The sequence below is a fragment of the Giraffa tippelskirchi genome, chromosome 8, assembly GCF_054371585.1.
Source record: "Giraffa tippelskirchi isolate mGirTip1 chromosome 8, T2T-mGirTip1v1.2.pri, whole genome shotgun sequence".
Classification (NCBI taxonomy): Eukaryota; Metazoa; Chordata; class Mammalia; order Artiodactyla; family Giraffidae; genus Giraffa; species Giraffa tippelskirchi.
Window position 1 is genome coordinate 41,184,716 of NC_137282.1, and position 19,347 is coordinate 41,204,062.

General features: G+C 36.6%; 1 long non-coding RNA gene across 1 annotated transcript in view; it reads right to left on the minus strand.

Moving 5' to 3' along the window:
• Positions 1–8,651: 8,651 nt before the first annotated feature.
• Positions 8,652–19,347, minus strand: part of LOC145518628 (uncharacterized) — a 346,657-nt gene continuing 335,961 nt past the window's right edge. Inside the window, exon 6 of the long non-coding RNA XR_014063047.1 lies at positions 8,652–11,248. This is a non-coding gene — a long non-coding RNA (uncharacterized LOC145518628). The remainder of the gene's footprint in view (positions 11,249–19,347) is intronic.

A 19,347-nucleotide genomic window follows, 5' to 3' on the forward strand; every position in this document is an offset into this window, starting at 1 on the left:
GATATAATGATCATCTAAATTCATTTCACCCATTCCAGTCCCTTTTAGTTCACTGATTCCTAAAATGTCAATGTTCACACTTGCCATCTCCTGTTTGACCACTTCCAATTTACCTTGATTCATGTACCTAACATTCCAAGTTCCTATGCAATACTGTTCTTTACAGCATCAGACTTTACTTCCATCATCAGTCACAACAATACTTGGGTTTTGTTTTTGCTTTGGCTCTATTTCTTCATTCTTTCTGGAGTTATTTCTCAGTAGCATATGGGCACCTACCGACCTGGGGAATTCACCTTTCACTGTCATATCGTTTTCTTTGCTTTTTCATACTGTTTCATACCCTCTTCCAGCAACACAAGAGGCGACTCTATATGTGGACATCACCAAATTGTCAATACCGAAATCAGATTGATTATATTCTTTGCAGCCGAAGATGGAGAAGCTTTATACAGTCAGCAAAAACAAGACTGGGAGCTGACTGTGGCTCAGATCATTAACTCCTTATTGGAAAATTCAAATGTAAATGGAAGAAAGTAGGGAAAACATGAGGTAATTCAGGTATGACCTAAATCAAATCCCTTAACGATTATACAGTGGAAGTGGCAAATAGTTTCAAGGAATCAGATCTGATAGATAGAGTACCTGAAGAGCTACCAGAGGTTCATGACTTTGTACAGGAGGCAGTGATCAAGACCATCCCCAAGAAGAAGAAATGCAAAAAGGCAAAATGGTAGTCTGAGGAGTCCTTACAAATAGCTGAAAAAAGAAGAGAAGTGAAAGGCAAAGGAGAAAAGGAAAAATATACCCATCTGAATGAAGAGTTCTGAAGAATAGCAAGGAGAGATAAGAAAGCATTCCTCAGTGATCAATGCAAAGAAATAGAAGAAAGCAATAGAATGGGAAAGCCTAGAGATCTCATCAGGAAAATTATAGTTAACAAGGGAATATTTCATGCAAAGATGAGCACAATAAAGAACAGAGACGGTATGGACATAACAGAAGCAGATGATATTAAGAAAAAAGTGGCAAGAATATCAGAAGAACTGTACAAAAATATTTTTAATGACCCAGAGAGCCAGTATGGTGTGATCACTCACCTAGAGCCAGACATCCTGGAATGCAAAGTTAAGTGGGCCTTAGGCATCATCACTGTGAACAAAGCTAGTGGAGATGATGGAATTTCATTTGAGCTACCTCAAATCCTAAAAGATGATGCCCTTCAAGTTCTACACTCAATGTCAGCAAATTCCAAGGACTCAGCAGTAGCCATAGGCCCACTGAAAATATCAGTTTCATTCTAATCCAAAAAAAAAAAAAGGCAATGCCAAAGAATATTCAAACTACTGCAAAATTGCACTCATCTCACACGCTAGCAAAGTAATGCTCAAAATTCTTCAAGCAAGGCTTCAACAGTACATGAACCAAGAAATTCCAGATGTTTATCTGAATTTATAAAAGCAAAGAAACCAAAAATCAAATTGTCAACATCCATTGGATTGTCGAAAAAGCAAGAGAATACCAGAAAAACATCTATTTCCTCTTTATTGACTATGCCAAAGCTTCTGACTGTGCATCACAACAAATTGCAGAAAATTCTTAAAGAAATGGAGATACCAGAACACCTTATCCCCCTCCTGAGAAATCTGTACGCAAGTCAAGAAACAACAATTAGAATAGACAAGGAACAACTGACCGGTTCCAAATTGGAAAGGAGTGTGTCAAGGCTGTATATTGTCTTCCTGCCTAGTTAATTTATTTGCAGAGTACATCATGTGAAATTCTGGGCTGGATGAAGCACAGGCTGGAATCATGATTGCTGGGAGAAATATCAATAACCTCAGATATGCAGATGACACCACCCTTAAGGAAGAAAACAGAGGAATGAAAGAGGCTCTTGATGAAGGTGAAAGAGGAGAGTGAAAAAACTGGCTTTAAACTCAAGAACTCAAAAAACTAAGATCGTGACATCTGGTCCCATCTCTTCATGGCAAATAGATGAGGAAACAATGGAAACAGTGACAGACTTTATTTTCTTGGGCTCCAAAATCGCTGAAGATGGTGACAGCAGCCATGAAATTAAAAGATACTTGCTTTTGGAAGAAAAGCTATGATAAACCTAGACATCATTTTAAAAAGCAGAGACATTATTTTGCTGCCAAAGTCCATTTAGTCAAAGCTATGGTTTTCCCAGTAGTCATGTATGGATGTGAGAGTTGGACCATAAAGAAAGCTGAGCACTGAAGTATTGATGCTTTTGAGCTATGGTGTTGGAGAAGACTCTTGAGAGTCCCTTGGACTGCAAGAAGATCAAACCAGTCAATCCTGAAGAAAATCAGTCCTGAATATTCATTGGAAGGACTGGTACTGAAGCTGAAGCTCCAACACTTTGGCCATGTGATGTGAAGAACTGACTCTTTGGAAAAATCCTGATGCTGGGAAAGATTAAATGCAGGAGGAGAAGGGAATGACAGAGGATGAGATGGTTGGATGACACCACCAACATGGTGGGCAAGAATTTGAGTAAGATCTGGGAGTTGGTGATGGACAAGGAAGCCTGATGTGTTGCAGTCCATGGCATCCCAAAGATTCAGACACTACTGAGTGACTGAGCTGAACTAAACTGATGGGGAACAGTTTGGAAATTCCTTAATAGACTAGGAATACAACTACCATGTGACCCAATAGTCTCCCCAATAGGTTTTTAGCAAGGAGCTGTACTTCTCACACAAGAACTTTGTCCTTTACAGTCTTATCTCTCTTCTCTTAGTGCATAGATATGAATACATACACACACTCATAATGCACACACATTCGTATACACACATACACAGTTATACATCTAAACAAAAGCAGTTAATGATGGATACAGATGGTGAAAAATTCTGCTTTCTTGTTTCTTTATTTACACATTCTTTTTTTGTCTATTAAACTGATATTATAAGCATATTAAAATAATAGTGATATAAATATGAAATAATGATAGAATCAGTAAAAAATATTTGTTTAAAATAATAATGACATTAAACTAATATAACTCCACAAAAGACAATAGGATTGTTCACTATCTCTGAAATTAGAAGAACCTGCTTAATAAGGGGCATTTGTCTAAACAAATTTAGAATAATTGAAGAAACAAGTGTACTTTAAAAATAATACTTCCATTTGTCAAAGGAAAGATAAATGCAATTTGTCTACATATTCTTGAATACAGAAGAATGCTTTTCAACAGTCTGCATACTTTAAGATTGTTAACAGAAACACATTTAGGAACATAAAGTGCATTTAAGGGTGTATAGATTCCATTTAAATTATTTTTTCAATAACACTCCAACTTCCAGAATTGAAATATGTGCACCTACTCCTCATTTTCTATGTGCCTAATATCTTCCCCAAAAACAAAACAAAGAAATGTGGATTGCAAAAATCATATTAAAATGTTTTAATATCTTGTAGAGCCAAAAACATATATTTATATAAGCTTTCTATTGATTTGTCATATAAGATAAAGGAAATTTCTGCTTAAACCTTATATATATGTTCAAAATCTTGACTGCAGCAGGACCCTAAGTCTACTTAAGTCTAAATTACTTTCTCTGGAAGAATTAGGCCTGGTTTTACGCTCCCAAAATATGTTACTATAATGACCAGTCCCAAAAGAGACATTCAAATCACCTTCAGGAACTAATCAAATTCTGCTTTTATGAAACAAACAATTTAGAATAAAATTCCTCCTTCCTATACTATACCTAATCCTCAGAAGTCACATTCAGAAAGATTTGCTCTATCTATTCTAGCCTGACATGGCTCTCTCAGCCTAATAGATGTAAATTTGGCCTTAATTTAGATGAATATTTCATCCTTGACTATTTTTCAACATTTTCCTTAAAAAACTATGATTTCCAATTAGTTTCACAAGTTTTATACAACAAAACACTAAATGAATCATAGTTTAAAAATCTTTTTTGCATACATTTAATATTCTTGCTTTGGGGAATTAAATCCTTCTTCCCATTCTATTTTTACTTATTTTGTGTTTCTTCTTGTAAGGCATATCTAAGGCTTTCTCTACAATCTCAAGTCATTAGACCATTCTTTCCTTCACCCCATGGTAGACAAGGAGCAAGTAACATGGGCTTGCCAATCCAATCTTTCTCTTTAGGAATTTTAATTTGGGGTATTTCTTTTTTTTTTTTTTGTCCATGATATAGTTTTATTTTATTTTATCTTTTTAATAAATTTATTTATTTTAGTTGGGGGCTAATTACTTTACAATATTGTAATAGTTTTTGCCATACATTGACATGAATCAGCCATGGGTTTACATGTGTTCCCCTTCCTGGACCCCCCACCCACCTCCCTCCCCATCCCATCCCTTGGGGGGTTTGGGGTATTTCTTAAGCCATCGTGTAGGGAAGTTAGGAAAATGACTTACATTCAGCACACAATCAGAAAATACATGAAACCCCACTTCATGTGGATACACTGATCCTATTTAGCTGGCTGATTTTATTGTAGTTGCTACTGCCTGTATCTCTGGAATTTTCTTGGTTCATTTCCCATTCACCCACCCTCATTTCCAGAAAGGCCTTTCAACATACTTTCAATTGCTTTAATTAATTCCCTCCAGGCCTTTAAAAAATATTTGAGAACAGTTTTTATCACTTATAATCCATAATTCTGCCTGGAAGATGGATTGCTATTAAACAGTGGACTGTAGGCAAGAGAACTGTAGGAAAATATGGGAATTTAGAAATAATTAAATGGCTCAGACAAGGCAGAAGGCTATAAAAGCATATTATTATGATGCTTAGATGTTAAATTCGCTGACCATGGCACACAGGGGTAAAAGAACTGTTAACTTATTGCCTGTGATCATTTGGAACCAAGTGTTCACTGAGGAAAAATTTTGCAGAATGCATTGTAGGATGAATTTGAGAGTTCTGTGACAGTGTTTTGCAAGTGAGAAAAAAGAACAAACACATAAAAACACCCATTTTAGATTCCTTATCTTAAATCAACAGCTAAACACAGATGTATTATGTGGCAGTGAGAAACAAATTCAATATTTCTAACCTCTTCAGGAGTGAGATACCTGGAAGTCACACTCAGACTTTGGAATGGTAGGTTGTCAACTTAGAACTTCTACTGGTTAATCCAAACCTGGTTTTAATACACAGTCTAAGAAAATAAAGATAAAAGAAATGCCTTGGCATAATCATGAACAATGTTTCTCAATAATTTTCAGTTCATGTCAAAAATATTAGTACTTATATGATACATAGCTCTGAAAGACCAATCCAGTTCTCATGCACTTCCCTGATACACAGGGACTAGGGGAATCAAACTATAGACACATCTGTATACGAAGTATGTGTAAGCATGCGCATTCGCTCAGTGGTATCAAACTCTGTGATCCATGGATTGTAGTCTACCAGGCTTCTCTGTTCCTGGCATTTCTCAGGCAAGAACACTGGAGTGGGTTGCCATTTCCTTTTCCAGGGGATATTCCCCACGTGAGGATGAAATTCTCATCTCCTGCATCTGCTGAACTGGCAGGTGGATTCCTTGAGAGGATGCCAAATCCCATGTTAAGGGAAAGGTATATAAATATTTGGGAAGTTGGGAATGACAGATTATATTTGCCAGGCTCAAATAACTATAATTATGATTTTAAAGACAGTGTAGAAAAGATAATCAATACCAAAAGTTTGATGCATATTTTCATTGAGGGAAGTTTCAACGTCCATGGAGATATCTTGCTGGTATATTTCTTTGCTGGAGAATCTAGAGGGTATTTCAATAATTTCAATGGATCTGTGGTAGTAATATAAACATTTTTGGTGGTTAGGTGGTCATGGCTTTCCTTGGAATAACATTAGCATGTAAGTAAATTTGTATCTCTCTTTAAAAATCTAATAATCAATTAATCAAGTCAGGACTAGTAACCAAAGGTTATGATTGAACGAAAAGATAGAGAATTGTGATTTTTCTCCTCCAGCCATCTGAGTCAAATCAGAGATACAAAGCTTGAGGAATAAAATATATCATTCTGTCAATACATTTGCTGTTCCCCTCTAATTGACACCAGGCCTATATGGTGTTTCTCACCTGTCTCTTCCTGTGGAAGAGTATTGAGGCTTCTACTTAGTCACTCAGTCATGTCCAACTCTTTTCAACCCCATGAACTATAGCCCACCAGGATTCTCTGTCCATGGGAATTCTCCAAGCAAGAATAGGAGTAGGTTGCCACGTCTTACTCTAGGACATATGTTGTTCAGTCACTCAGTCATTTCCAACTCTTTGTGACACCATGGAATGCAACACACCAGGCTTCCCTGTCATTCACTATCTCCTGAAATTTTCACAAGCTCATGTCCATTGAGTCAGTGATACCATCCAACTGTCTCACCCTCTGTAGTTCCTTTCTCCTCCTGCCCTCAGTCTTTATCTCCATCAAGGTTTTTCCCAAAATGTTAGCTGTTCACATCAGGTGGCCAAAGTATTGGAATTTCGGCTTCAACATCAGTTCTTCCAATGAATATTCAGAATTGAATTCCATTAGGATTGACTGGTTTGATCTCCTTGTTGTCCAAGGGACTCTTAAGAGTCTTCTCCAGTACCACAGTTTGAAAGTATCAATTCTTCAGTGCTCATTGTGTGTGCACTCAGTCATGTCTGACTCTTTGTGACCGCATGGACTGTAGCCTGCCAGGTTGCTCTATCCATGGGATTTTCCTGGCAAGAATACTGGAGTGGGTTGCCATTCTCTTGGTGCTCAGCCTTCTTTATGGTCCAACTCGCACATCCATATACGACTACTGGAAAAACTGTAGCTTTGACTATATGGACCTTTGTCGGCAAAGTGATATCTCTGCTTTTTAATACTCTGTCTAGGTTTGTCATAGTTTTTCTTCCAAGGAGCAAGTGTCTTTTAATTTCATGGCTGCAGTCATCATCCATAGTGGTTTTGGAGCCCAGGAAAACAAAGTCTGTCACTATTCCCACTTTTTCCCCATCTATTTTCCAGGGAGTGTTGGAACAAGATGCCATGATCTTTGCTTTCTGAATATTGAGTTTAAAGCCAGCTTTTTCACTCTCTTCTTTCACCTTCATCAAGAGGCTCTTTAGTTCCTCTTTGCTTTCTGCATTAGGGTGGAATCACCTGCATATCTGAGGTTGTTGTTATTTCTTCCAGCAATCTTGATTCCAGCGTGTGCTTCAACCAACCAGGTATTTCACATGATGTATTGTGAATATCAGTTAAATAAGCAGGGTGACAATATACAGTCTTTATGTACTCATTTCCCAATTTTGAACCAATCCATTATCCATGCCCAGTTATAACTCTTGCTTCTTGACCTGCATACATGTTTCTCAGGGGACAGGTAAGGTTGTCTGGTATTCCCATCTGTGTGTGTGTGTTAGTCGTTCAGTAGTGTCCGACTCTTTGTGCCCCCATGGACTGCAGCCTGCCAGGCTCCTCTGTCCATGTAAGAATACTGGGCTCAGTTGCCATTTCCTTCTCCAGGGATCTTCCTAAGCCAGGGATCGAACCAGGGTCACCAGAATGCAGGCAGATTCTTTACCATCCGAGCCACCAGGAAAGTCCATTCTCATATCTAACAGAAGTGATATTTTCCATTTCCAAGTAAAAGGTATAGAAGACATTAGGACTATAGCTCTTTTCTCTAAGCCCTAAAAATGGCATGTTCCCAACATGAGTTGTTTCTTCAAGATATATCCCCAAAATTAAGAAAACAGATGAAGCAGAGACACAGCCAATATGTAATATGAGAAAAATAAATTTTAGTTGTGACTATTGCTTAGAATTTGGATTTTTATGTTGATATAGCATAATCTAGTAAAATCTGATGAATTCAGAAAGAAGTTCAGGAATATCTGAGAAAGGAATATTCAGTAACAACTCAGACAATATTGATGGGTATATTTAACTGAAAGGATCTCTGGCAATGTCATTAAAATATATACTGAAGAATGAAAAACTCAAAATATTCTGGAATTCTTACATAGTAGCTGCAAATTATCATTCTTTTCCAGAACCCTACAATATCATTGCAGCCCAAAAATTTAAAAGGAGAAATTGCATTTTGATGACTAATACTATGCTGATCTCAGTCATATTAATGGTTACCCCAAGAGAAGCCAAAGGCCATTTTGATTGGTTCCCTAATTTCTGCGTGTAAAATTAGAATATTCTGGGTAAGAAATCATCAAGATCTGTTCTCTTTCTCTCTGCTTCAGTCCAAAAGTCAAGGGCATTAGGAATATAATCCATTGAGGAAGTGACTGAGTTCCTCTATGAAGAAAGAGCAGGACTTTTGAAGTGAGGAAGGTCAGGAGCATCTCTCATCAGAGTACAGGAAAGAAAAGTAAAAGGGCATATCTATTCTTGAAGAAATCACTCATTAAGGAATTTAGAATAGCGACTGGGAAAGCAATAATTTCTAGACATTGAAACAAAGACAGTGCTACTAGAACAGGAAAGAAAATTGTTTTGTGAAATGAGAGAAGGACCTGTGACTTAGCATTAAGACGTATTAAGTCATAACTTTATGCTAACAATTGTAAGTATGGTTGAATATATTTTAGCAGTGTGATGAGACTTCATTTTGTGGTTGTCATTTTGATTTGGATATTTAGAAAAGGTCAGTCAGAAGAAAAGAGGAAATGGTTAGACTCATTTCTATTCCCAGGCAATTACATTTCCTAGACATTTGTAACACCGTATCTGAGAAACGATATGGGGTAGGGAAAAGTGGACAGAGATATATAAAGAGGTACTAAGAATGAAAATAAGAGAAATTTGTACATTGATTGGTTGAGAAAGATAAAGCTAAATAATGTAAAAAGCAAAATTTTAATTGCTGGATGAAATACTTGGGATCATTATCATATAAGTGCTCATGCACAAACTCATACACACATGCATACACACACAAACACCCATTAATTTTTCCAAAAATTTCCATTTTGTTATCCTGCAAACAATTCTACTTTTCCCATATTTTGTAAATCATTCTTATATTTTCTGAAATTAATTTTCTAACTTCATCTTGTTTTCTCAATTTTAATCATTTCATTAATGTAAGTACATATAACAAAATCCTAAGGAAGCAAATTAATAAATTTTCACACACACACGCACACAAAGCACACCCACGTAACCAGCAACCTAATCAATAAACAGAACATTAACTGAAATCCAGAAGGCCCTGAGGTCACCTTTCATTCACAACCCACCACCTGAAGGGTAACTGCTATTCTGACTCCCAACAGCCTAGATTAGTCTTGCTGTTTGTTTGTTTGTTTCAAATTTATATATGTGGCAAGAACAACAGTGTGCTAGGTTTTAAATTTGTTTTTTATGTTGTTTATTTTACATCATTTGCAGTTTTTAAGTTTAGCACAGGTAAGTTAAATCATTCCATCCTACAACATGTTGACTCATGCTAATATAAGCATACAACTGATTATTTCTTTTGAGAATAGTAACTGAAAAGAGAGTGAGAGTAGAATACAAAGAAAATGAGAGGCCTGTACTAAATGCAAAATTGTACAGGTAAGGAAGAGAAGTTTGAAGGTGGATTAGGTGTTTTTGTAATGTCTGAATACTCAATTGCTGGCTTTTACATTAAAATTATAATTATTTTTAATAATGTGTGTGCATGCTGAGTTGCTTCAATGTGTACAACTCTGTGCAACTCTATGGACTGTAGACCTCCAGGTCCCTCTGTCCATGGGATTTCCCAGGCAAGAAAATTGGAGTGGGTTTCCATCCCCTCTTCCAGGGTATCTTCTGCACCCAGAGATTGAACCCGTGTCTCCTATATCTTCTGCATTGCAGGTGGATTTTTTACCCACTGAACCACTGGGGACAGTCACTAAATAATGACAGTTCATGGTGATATTCACTTTTGTTTTAATTATTGCGACAAATAATTTATTATAACATCAAAGGAGAACTTTAATATTGCTTTGCCAATAGCTGTTTTAAATTCTTTAATGAGTGATTTCCTCAAGATTGGATAACTAGGTGTTCAGATTAGAATTCTAGCATTAAAGGATGATTTCAGATTCTTGCATTAAGAATCTTAAACAAAATACTTGATAAAGAACCAGTGTAGATACTGTCTTCAAAAGTTCAGGAAGTATATCTGAGGGGATTTTTATATTCTACTCTTAAAAGTTAGAGGGAAGAGTATCTTTAAACTGTGATATATTTTAGCTAATCCAAATCCCTGGATATTTTTAATTGATCCTAAAAACCATTTCTAATATTTGCTATGCTGATTAAAACAGGTTTAACCAATATAAAACTTTTTTATCCAGTATACTAATTTAAAAAGTGCTGATAATTGAATGAAATATGGCTAACAGGAGGATAGTTAATATCCCAAACTACAACACATTTTTTTCTCTTATAAAGCTAGCTAACTGTCTTCAAATTGTGCTTGTTTGATAGAATTTATTATCTCATCGCATTTAAAATTAAACTTAAAGTAATTGGCATATACGCCGTAAGCCTTTCACATTGACTATACTCAACTCTATGATATATCTCATCTTTTTAAAAAGTACCATTATTGATGAGAATAATATATATTTAAGATTGTGTCATTAAAACGTAAAGTATTATTTTAGTGTAATTTTATTTAAAGAAAAATTCACTTGAGTATTTCAAGCCTGGAGTTCCAATAAAACACAGGAATCATTATATTTATACTATTTTATGAAATTAAAATTATTCCTTAACTGTCTTACCCAGCAGTAGAAATTCATAGACCTAATACATGTTACTGAAGTAAGATTTAATTAGAGCTGTTTTAAACTGCAAAAAGCTCATAATTTGCAAAGAGAAATTGGATGAAGAGAATACATTATTATTAAATTTTAGATTATGAGTGTATATTGATTTTGAAATGCAGTTTTGGCAATTTTAAGAGAGCCCATGGAAACTTTAAAACAATATTTTGAGAAAATATTACGTTGGAAGAATAATGGCAATATCTGTAATGTTCATTCAGCCTTGGTTTCAGTAGAAGTATCATTCAGTAATTTCATGAAGTGAAAATAATATATCTCCATCACTTTTTTCAGCTGAAGTTCATTGCTTTTAAACTTTCCTGCCAAGAATCATTGTTATAGCAGTGTGTTTAAATGTTACCTGCCAGAGGCCAGTGGTGGGTAACAGCCACACCTTAGGAGATAATGTGACATGCAATTCCTAAAAATAAAGAAAAAAAAGTTTAAAGTAAAAAGGATGATCCTTTCAAAGTAAAAAAGTATGCTCCACGTTGAAAATGACTGCCTTGAGTACTTTCATAATATGGCTATATTTCTTAGGCCTTTTACATCTACAGACATCCTTATTCAGTATTTCACTCTTTCCAAATCTGAGAGATTATTCCTGGGAGACTTATTTCTTTAATTTCTTATGTCATAAACTTGATCATTGCATAAAATGTCGATTTTTGCATCATCCCTCCCCTGCCCATTTATTCAAAGTTGTCTAGTGTTGTACTCTAGGCTCAGTTGACTGCTTGCTATCCCACAAGCAAACTAACTTCTTTCCTACTTTAGTGCTTTTGCATGTGCTTTTATGGCTTCTTAACCCACTCCAGTACTCTTGCCTGGAAAATCCCATGGATGGAGGAGCCTGGTAGGCTGCAGTCCATGGGGTCGCTAAGAGTCGGACACGACTGAGTGGCTTCACTTTCATTTTTCACTTTCATGCATTGGAGAAGGAAATGGCAACTCACTCCAGTGTTCTTGCCTGGAGAATCCCAGGGACAGCGGAGCCTGGTGGGCTGCCGTCTATGGGGTCGTACAGAGTCAGACACAACTGAAGCGACCTAGCAGCAGCAGCAAAAGTACTTTTCTCTCTATTCTTCATGTGACTGAAACCTTCTTATTATCCACTGTTGAGTTTCAGTGTCACATTGTTAGTGAGGCAATTAGTTAACAATGTATCCCAGTAGGTTCCCTGGCTGCCAAACTCTGAAGGCCCCTTATATTTCGTTATTTTGGATGATAAAGGCCTGCTTCATTTCAGTGTGTGCACTACATATTTCTATCATGAACTGTGCTTTTATACCTATAGATATAGATGTATATAAACAAAAATCTGCCTACTTGTTTATAGCCTATGCTCTAATTTTTCTTGATTTACTTATTCTTTATTATTCAATATTTTATTGCATCAGTAGTAAATATGAAGCTTGCCACAGAGAATACAAATAGTATTCTTATCTTTAAATTCTATCCTTTCTGAGAAACTTTAAATTATTACTCTCATGTTATAGTTAGGCTTAAAAGTTATATATTTCCAAAGATAAACCATTAGTTATTAGAAAAGAAACAGTTTGTGAAAAAACAACTAAACATAAATATTTCCTAAACGGATATGTAAATCTTCATTACTTCTACTCAAAGTATCTTTACAGAAATATACCCACCACGTCCTCATTTCTATTTTCCATTACTCCAACCTTGTTTACTTGCTATTCCCTGAATAAAGATGTTTTCTTTTAGCTTGCTTAAATATGGCATTCCCTTTGCCCACAATATCACCATTTCTTCCTACATGTTATTTATTCTTTTCCTTAATGGCCAGTGTTTTCATTATTTTTCCATCTCAGAAGAAACTATTTTTCCTTCCCATAACTCCATATTACATACCTCTCTTTTAGCCTTAATATCACTTGGAAGATTTAGCAAAGACTCATGGGAAAAAGGAGAAGGCAATGGCAGCCCACTCCAGTACTCTTGCCCGGTAAATCCCATGGACGGAGGAGCCTGATAGGCTGCAGTCCATGGGGTCGCGAAGTGTTGGACACAATTGAGAGACTTCACTTTCACGTTCATGCATTGTAGAAGGAAATGGCAACCCACTCCAGTGTTCTTACCTGGAGAATCCCAGGGACGGGGGAGCCTGGTGGGCTGCCGTCTATGGGGTCACACAGAGTCGGACACGACTGAAGCGATTTAGCAGCAGCAGCAGCAGCAGCATGGGAAAAAAGCTAAGAAGTTATCCTTAAGGACTAGTGTCTGAGCACAAACACACATGTTCAGTTAAATTTTCCAATTTACACTACAAATGTATGGATATTTCACCCTTTTCACTATATTCTGTTACCAGGTCCCACATTCATGTTGTATTGCAATTCAACACTGCTACCACAACAATATACAAAAGGTTTTCCTTTATTTTCTCATCTTGGCCTCTTCAAAATATCTTACCAAAGATGCCAGGCTGAACATCTAAAATACCGGTGTTGCAGGGTCAGCCCTTGAAAAAAAAACCCAAACACTTCAAGGCTCCGTATTTTCTTCAAGGTGGAATATGATCTGTTTGATTTGGCAGATCGAACCTCTGAGATCTGCTTCTGCAGATCTTTCCCCTCGCTTATCCCTCCATTCCATTTCTCTACTTTCATACTCTAGAATTCTGAACAACTTGACATTCTCTATAACAGCATCCCTCAGAGTGTTTCTACAATTTGGGAGCCCTTATCCCACTCTCTTTCCTTTCTTAAGTCTCTACTTGAAGAAATTTCAGAAGATATGTCCTAACTTAACCTCACTCACTACAAGCTCTCCTCGTAGGTAGTTCTTCACACACTTCAATACCACCTTGTTATTTGTATCTATATATATTGACTGTGTGTGTATTTTAAAAAGTCTATATGAATTGCATTGCAATCACACATTTTTATTCTACATTTGTACAGCTTAGCGCAAGATAAATCTCTATGTTTCAATTTCATTTTCCAATATGTGAGAATGAGAATTGAACCTATGTTAAAGGGCTATTATAAAGACAAAGTGAACCATGATTGACTCAAGAAAAGCATCCAAGCTTATTTTGTTGTATTATTATTAGTGTCATGTATATTTGTCTCTGTGCCCATCTCTCTCTCCAGATTGTCAGCTTCTGGAAGGCAGAATTCATGACTTATTTATTTTGGTGTCACCACAGCATAGAATAGGAGCAAGCACGTATACCTATTCAAAACTTTGTTTAGTTAAAGAATGAAGGAATGAACATACTGATTATTTGAAAATTTGAAAACTTCTGTCTAATATAGCAGGTTTTATTTATACATATGGATTCCAATGTTTTGCATATATTAAATCAATATATATTTTAAAACTTTATCTAGTGTCTAGGTGTCATCTGTGACTTTCAATAGCAACTTCTGGAGACAGTGCCTCATTTTAAAAATAAAAAAAAAAAATCTTTAAAAATGGAGAATGACAGGCAGTGAAATCTGAAAACCATCATTACAGACCAGCTTTGGCACTGACTGTGGCTCATTTCTATTCTACTCCAGACTTAAAGTATTTTTCTGTGATGTGAGCTCTATAATGCAAAATAAATTTATTTTTCAAACTTTGAAATACTTAAGGATAACACTGAGATGATGAGGAGAAGGTGGAGTAGTGAAACTAAGAGATTACATTGCGTTTGCTATTTACTCATGAAAATGGATGATTTCTTATTTGCATATGGTTTCGCTGAGATCTGAAAATGGGAAAGTAGTGGCGGCTGTTTGACAAATTGGCCAATCTAGAGTATTTTTTAAAACTCAGATGTATAGTCTAATAATCTTAAACTTGCTACGGCTTGGAATTTTTCAATGTGTAATTATGCATGTGAATGAGAGAATTGGCTACAGAGGAAAAAAATAGGGAAGGGACATTAACCATGAAACATCATAATTAAATGACTTATATTATGAAGCAGTAAAACAAAATGTTTCCAGAAAACAAACAAAAATCATCGATGATCATGTTTACTTAAGGAGTTTTTCATTTGAAATATTAATATTTCTTGACATCATATACTCAATTTTAACTAAAAGGCAGTTGATTTATTTGCTTAATGCTTCTGAAGTCTATACTGGAAATAATTAATAAGTAATTTAAAGATCCATCTTGTTCTGTTTACTGCACTACATATTGTAGTATCCAATAAGTTTACAGTTGTTATAACTCTAGAATTTTTTTTCCTATTTAGGTATACTTTTTATAATAATTTAAATTAGTATGAATGGGAAAGACTAGAGATCTCTTCAAGAAAATTAGAGATACCAAGGGAACATTTCATGCAAAGATGGGCTCAATAAAGGACAGAAATGGTATGGACCTAACAGAAGCAGAAGATATTAAGAACAGGTGGTAAGAATACACAGAAGAACTGATTAATATGGTGTATCACATTGATTGATTTGCATATATTAAAGAATCCTTGCATCAGTATAGTACTGGCACAAAAAGAGAAATATAGACCAATGGAACAAGACAGAAAGCTCAGAAACAAATCCATGCACTATGGGTACCTTATTTTTTACAAATGAGGCAAGAATGTACAATGGGGCAAAGGCAGCCTCTTCAATAAATGGTGCTGTGAAAACTGGACAACTACATGTAAAAGAATGAAATTAGAATACTTGCTAACACTATACACAAAGATAAACTCAAAATGTATTCAAGACCTAAATCTAAGACCAGAAACTATAAAACTCTTAGAGGAAAACATAGGCAGAACACTCGATGACATAAATCAACGCAAGATCCTCTATGATCCACCTCTGCGGCTGCTGCTAAGTCGCTTCAGTCGTGTCCGATTCTGTGCGACCCCATAGACGGCAGTCCACCAGGCTCCGCTGTCCCTGGGATTCTCCAGGCAGGAACACTGGAATGGGTTGCCATTTCCTTCTCCAATGCATGAAAGTGAAAAGTGCAAGTGAAGTCGCTCAGTCATGTCCAACTCTTCGAGACCCCATGGACTGCAGCATATCAGGCTCCTCCGTCCATGGGGATTTCCAGGCAAGAGTACTGGATTGGGGTGTCATTGCCTTCTCCGACCTACCTCTGAGAGTAATGGAAATAAAAACAAAAGTAAACAAGTGGGACCTGATTAAACTTAAAAGCTTTTGCACAGCAAAGGAAACTATAACCGAGGTGAAAAGACAACCCTCGGAATGGGAGAAAATAATAGCAAATGAAACAACTGACAAAGGATTAACTTTCAAAACATACAAGCAGCTCATACAACCCACTCCAGTACTCTTGCCTGGAAAATCCCATGGACGGAGGGGCCTGGTGGGCTGCAGTCCAGGGGGTCGCTAAGAGTCGGACACAACTGAGGGACTTCACTTTCACTTTTCACTTTCATGCATTGGAGAAGGAAATGGCAACCCACTGCAGTGTTCTTGTCTGGAGAATCCCAGGGACGGGGGGAGCCTGGTGAGCTGCTGTCTATGGAGTCTCACAGAGTCGGACACGACTGAAGTGACTTAGCATCAGCAGCAGCAGCGTACAACCCAATACCAGGAAAACAAACAACCCAATCAAAAAGTGGGAAAAAGACCTAAACAAACATTTCTCCAAAGAAACCATATAGATAGCTAAAAAACACATGAAAAGATGCTCAACATCGCTCATTATTAGAGAAATGCAAGTCAAAACTACAATGAGATATCACCTCATATCGGTCAGAATGGCCATAATCAAAAAGTCTACAAATAAATGCTGAAGAGGGTGTGGACAAAAGGGAATGGTCTTGCCCTATTGATGGGAATGTAAATTGATACAGCCACTATGGAAGACGGTATGAAGATTCCTTAAAAAACTAGGAATAAAACCACAATATGACCCACCAATCCCACTCTTAGGCATATACCCTGAGGAAATCAGGATTGAAAAAGACACATGTAACCCATTGTTCATTGCAGCACTATTTACAATAGCTAGAACATGGAATTAACCTAGATGCCCATCAACAGATAAATGGATAAAGAAGTGGTGGTACATATACACAGTGGAATATTACTCAGCCATAAAAAGGAACGCATTTGAGTCAGTTCTGATGAGGTGGATGAACATAGAACCTGTTATACAGAGTGAAGTAAGTCAGAAAGAGAAAGGTAAGTATTTCATGCAAAGATGGGCTCAAAAAGGACAGAAATGGTATGGATCTGACAGAAGCAGAAGATATTAAGAACAGGTGGTAAGAATACACAGAAGAACTGTACAAAAAAGATCTTCATGACCAAGTTAATCATGATGGTATGATCACTCACCTAGAGCCAGACATCCTGAAATGTGAAGTCAAGGGGGCCTAGGAAGCATCACTACAAACAAAGCTAGTGGAGGTGATGGAATTCCAGTTGAGCTATTTCAAACCCTAAAAGGTGATGCTGTGAAAGTGCTGCACTCAATATGTCAGCAAATTTGGAAAACTCAGCAGTGGCCACAGGACTGGAAAAGGTCAGTTTTCATTCCAATCCCAAAGAAAGGCAGTGCCAAAAAATGCTCAAACTACCTCATAATTACACTCATCTCACACACTAGTAAAGTAATGCTCAAAATTCTCCAAGCCAGGCTTCAGCAATATGTGAACTGTGAACTTCCAGATGATCAAGCTGGTTTTAGAAAGGACAGAGGAACAAGAGATCAAATTGCCAACATCCGCTGGATCATCGAAAAACAAGAGAGTTTCAGAAAAACATCCATTTCTGCTTTATTGACTATGCCAAAGCCTTTGACTGTGTGGATCACAATAAACTGTGGAAAATTCTGAAAGAGATGGGAATACCAGACCACTCGACCTGCCTCTTGAAAAACCTGTATGCAGGTTTGGAAGCAACAGTTAGAACTGGACATGGTTCCAAATAGGAAAAGGAGTATGTCAAAGCTGTATATTGTCACCCTGCTTATTTAACTTATATGCAGAGTACATCATGAGAAACTCTGGGCTGAAGAAAGCACAAGCTGGAATCAAGATTGCCAGGAGAAATAGCAAAAACCTCAAATATGCAGATGACACCACCCTTATGGCAGAAAGCGAAGAGGAACTAAAGAGCCTCTTGATGAAAGTGAAAGAGGAGAGTGAAAAAGTTGGCTTAAAGCTCAACATTCAGAAAGCTAAGAATGGCATCCTGTCCCATCACTTCATGGGAAATAGATGGGTAAACAGTGGAAACAGTGGCTGACTTTATTTTGGGGGGCTCCAAAATCACTGCAGATGGTGATTGCACCCATGAAATTCAAAGACGCTTTCTCCTTGGAAGGAAAGTTATGGCCAACCTAGACAGCATATTAAAAAACAGAGACGTTACATTGCCAACAAAGGTCCATAAACAAATCAGTCCTGAATATTCATTGGAAGGACTGATGTTAAAACTGAAACTCCAATACTTTGGCCACCTGATGTGAAGAACTGACTCACTGGAAAAGACCCTGATGCTGGGAAAGATTGAAGGCAGGACGAGAAGGGGACGACAGCGGTTGAGATGGTTAGATGGCATCACCGACTCAATGGACATGAGTTTGAGGAAACTCCTGGAGTTGGTGATGGACAGGGAAGCCTGGAATGCTGAAGCCAATGGGGTTGCAGAGTCATACACAACTGAGGGACTGAACTGAACTGAACTGAAAGTGCATGAAATTCTACTACATGAGAGACTAGGAGGAATCCTGATTCTGGTCTTTGCAACAAATTACACTAATCAGTTGTCTAAAAGCTGGTATATTTTAGATAAAGGGCACATTATATTTGCTTTATTTTCCTATGTGATAAAATGTTCATTAAAAAAAACAGAGCTTTCAGTTTTTGATTTTTAATATGATGTAACGATATATCATAATTAAAATAAAAATTGTTGAGCCTAGATCAACTGAAATTTATTAAAAACTAATTCTTATCTACATTACAGCTTCCCTTTTTATTCCTTAATAGAATTAATGACTACTTTATATTACACCCTCCGCAGTTGAAACACTTGTACAAAAGTATGTCTCTGTTGAGGGTTATAAATGTCAATGGGGCAAGGGACATACCCACATTTTAATGTGATGCAAGAGACATGTTATATCTTATCTGTTTGTTTTTGTATTACTCAACAATAATTATATTGAGATCATATGGATGATTCAAAGATTACATGCAATATAGAACCAACTTCTGAATAGTCTATAATCTGAAGCAAGTGGTGAAAATATACACAGAAACTATAGGTTCCAAGTTTGTATAAAGACCAATGTTCTACCAAAGATAGGAAAATAATAATTTCCGAGCATTGAAACAGAAAATGCTAATTCTTCTTGAATGATATTTAAATGGAGAATATTAGTGGATTCAAAGAGCAGAATTTCAACAGGCAAAGTACACAAATGTTTTCTAAGATAGAAGAAGTATCATAACAAGTAAAGATCAAGCACATCCTCTATACTTTACATTGGCTTTAGCATTTAAACATGGGATAAATGGGAGTTGCTACAGATGGAATCATATCTTGAGTGTCCATATAAAATTTT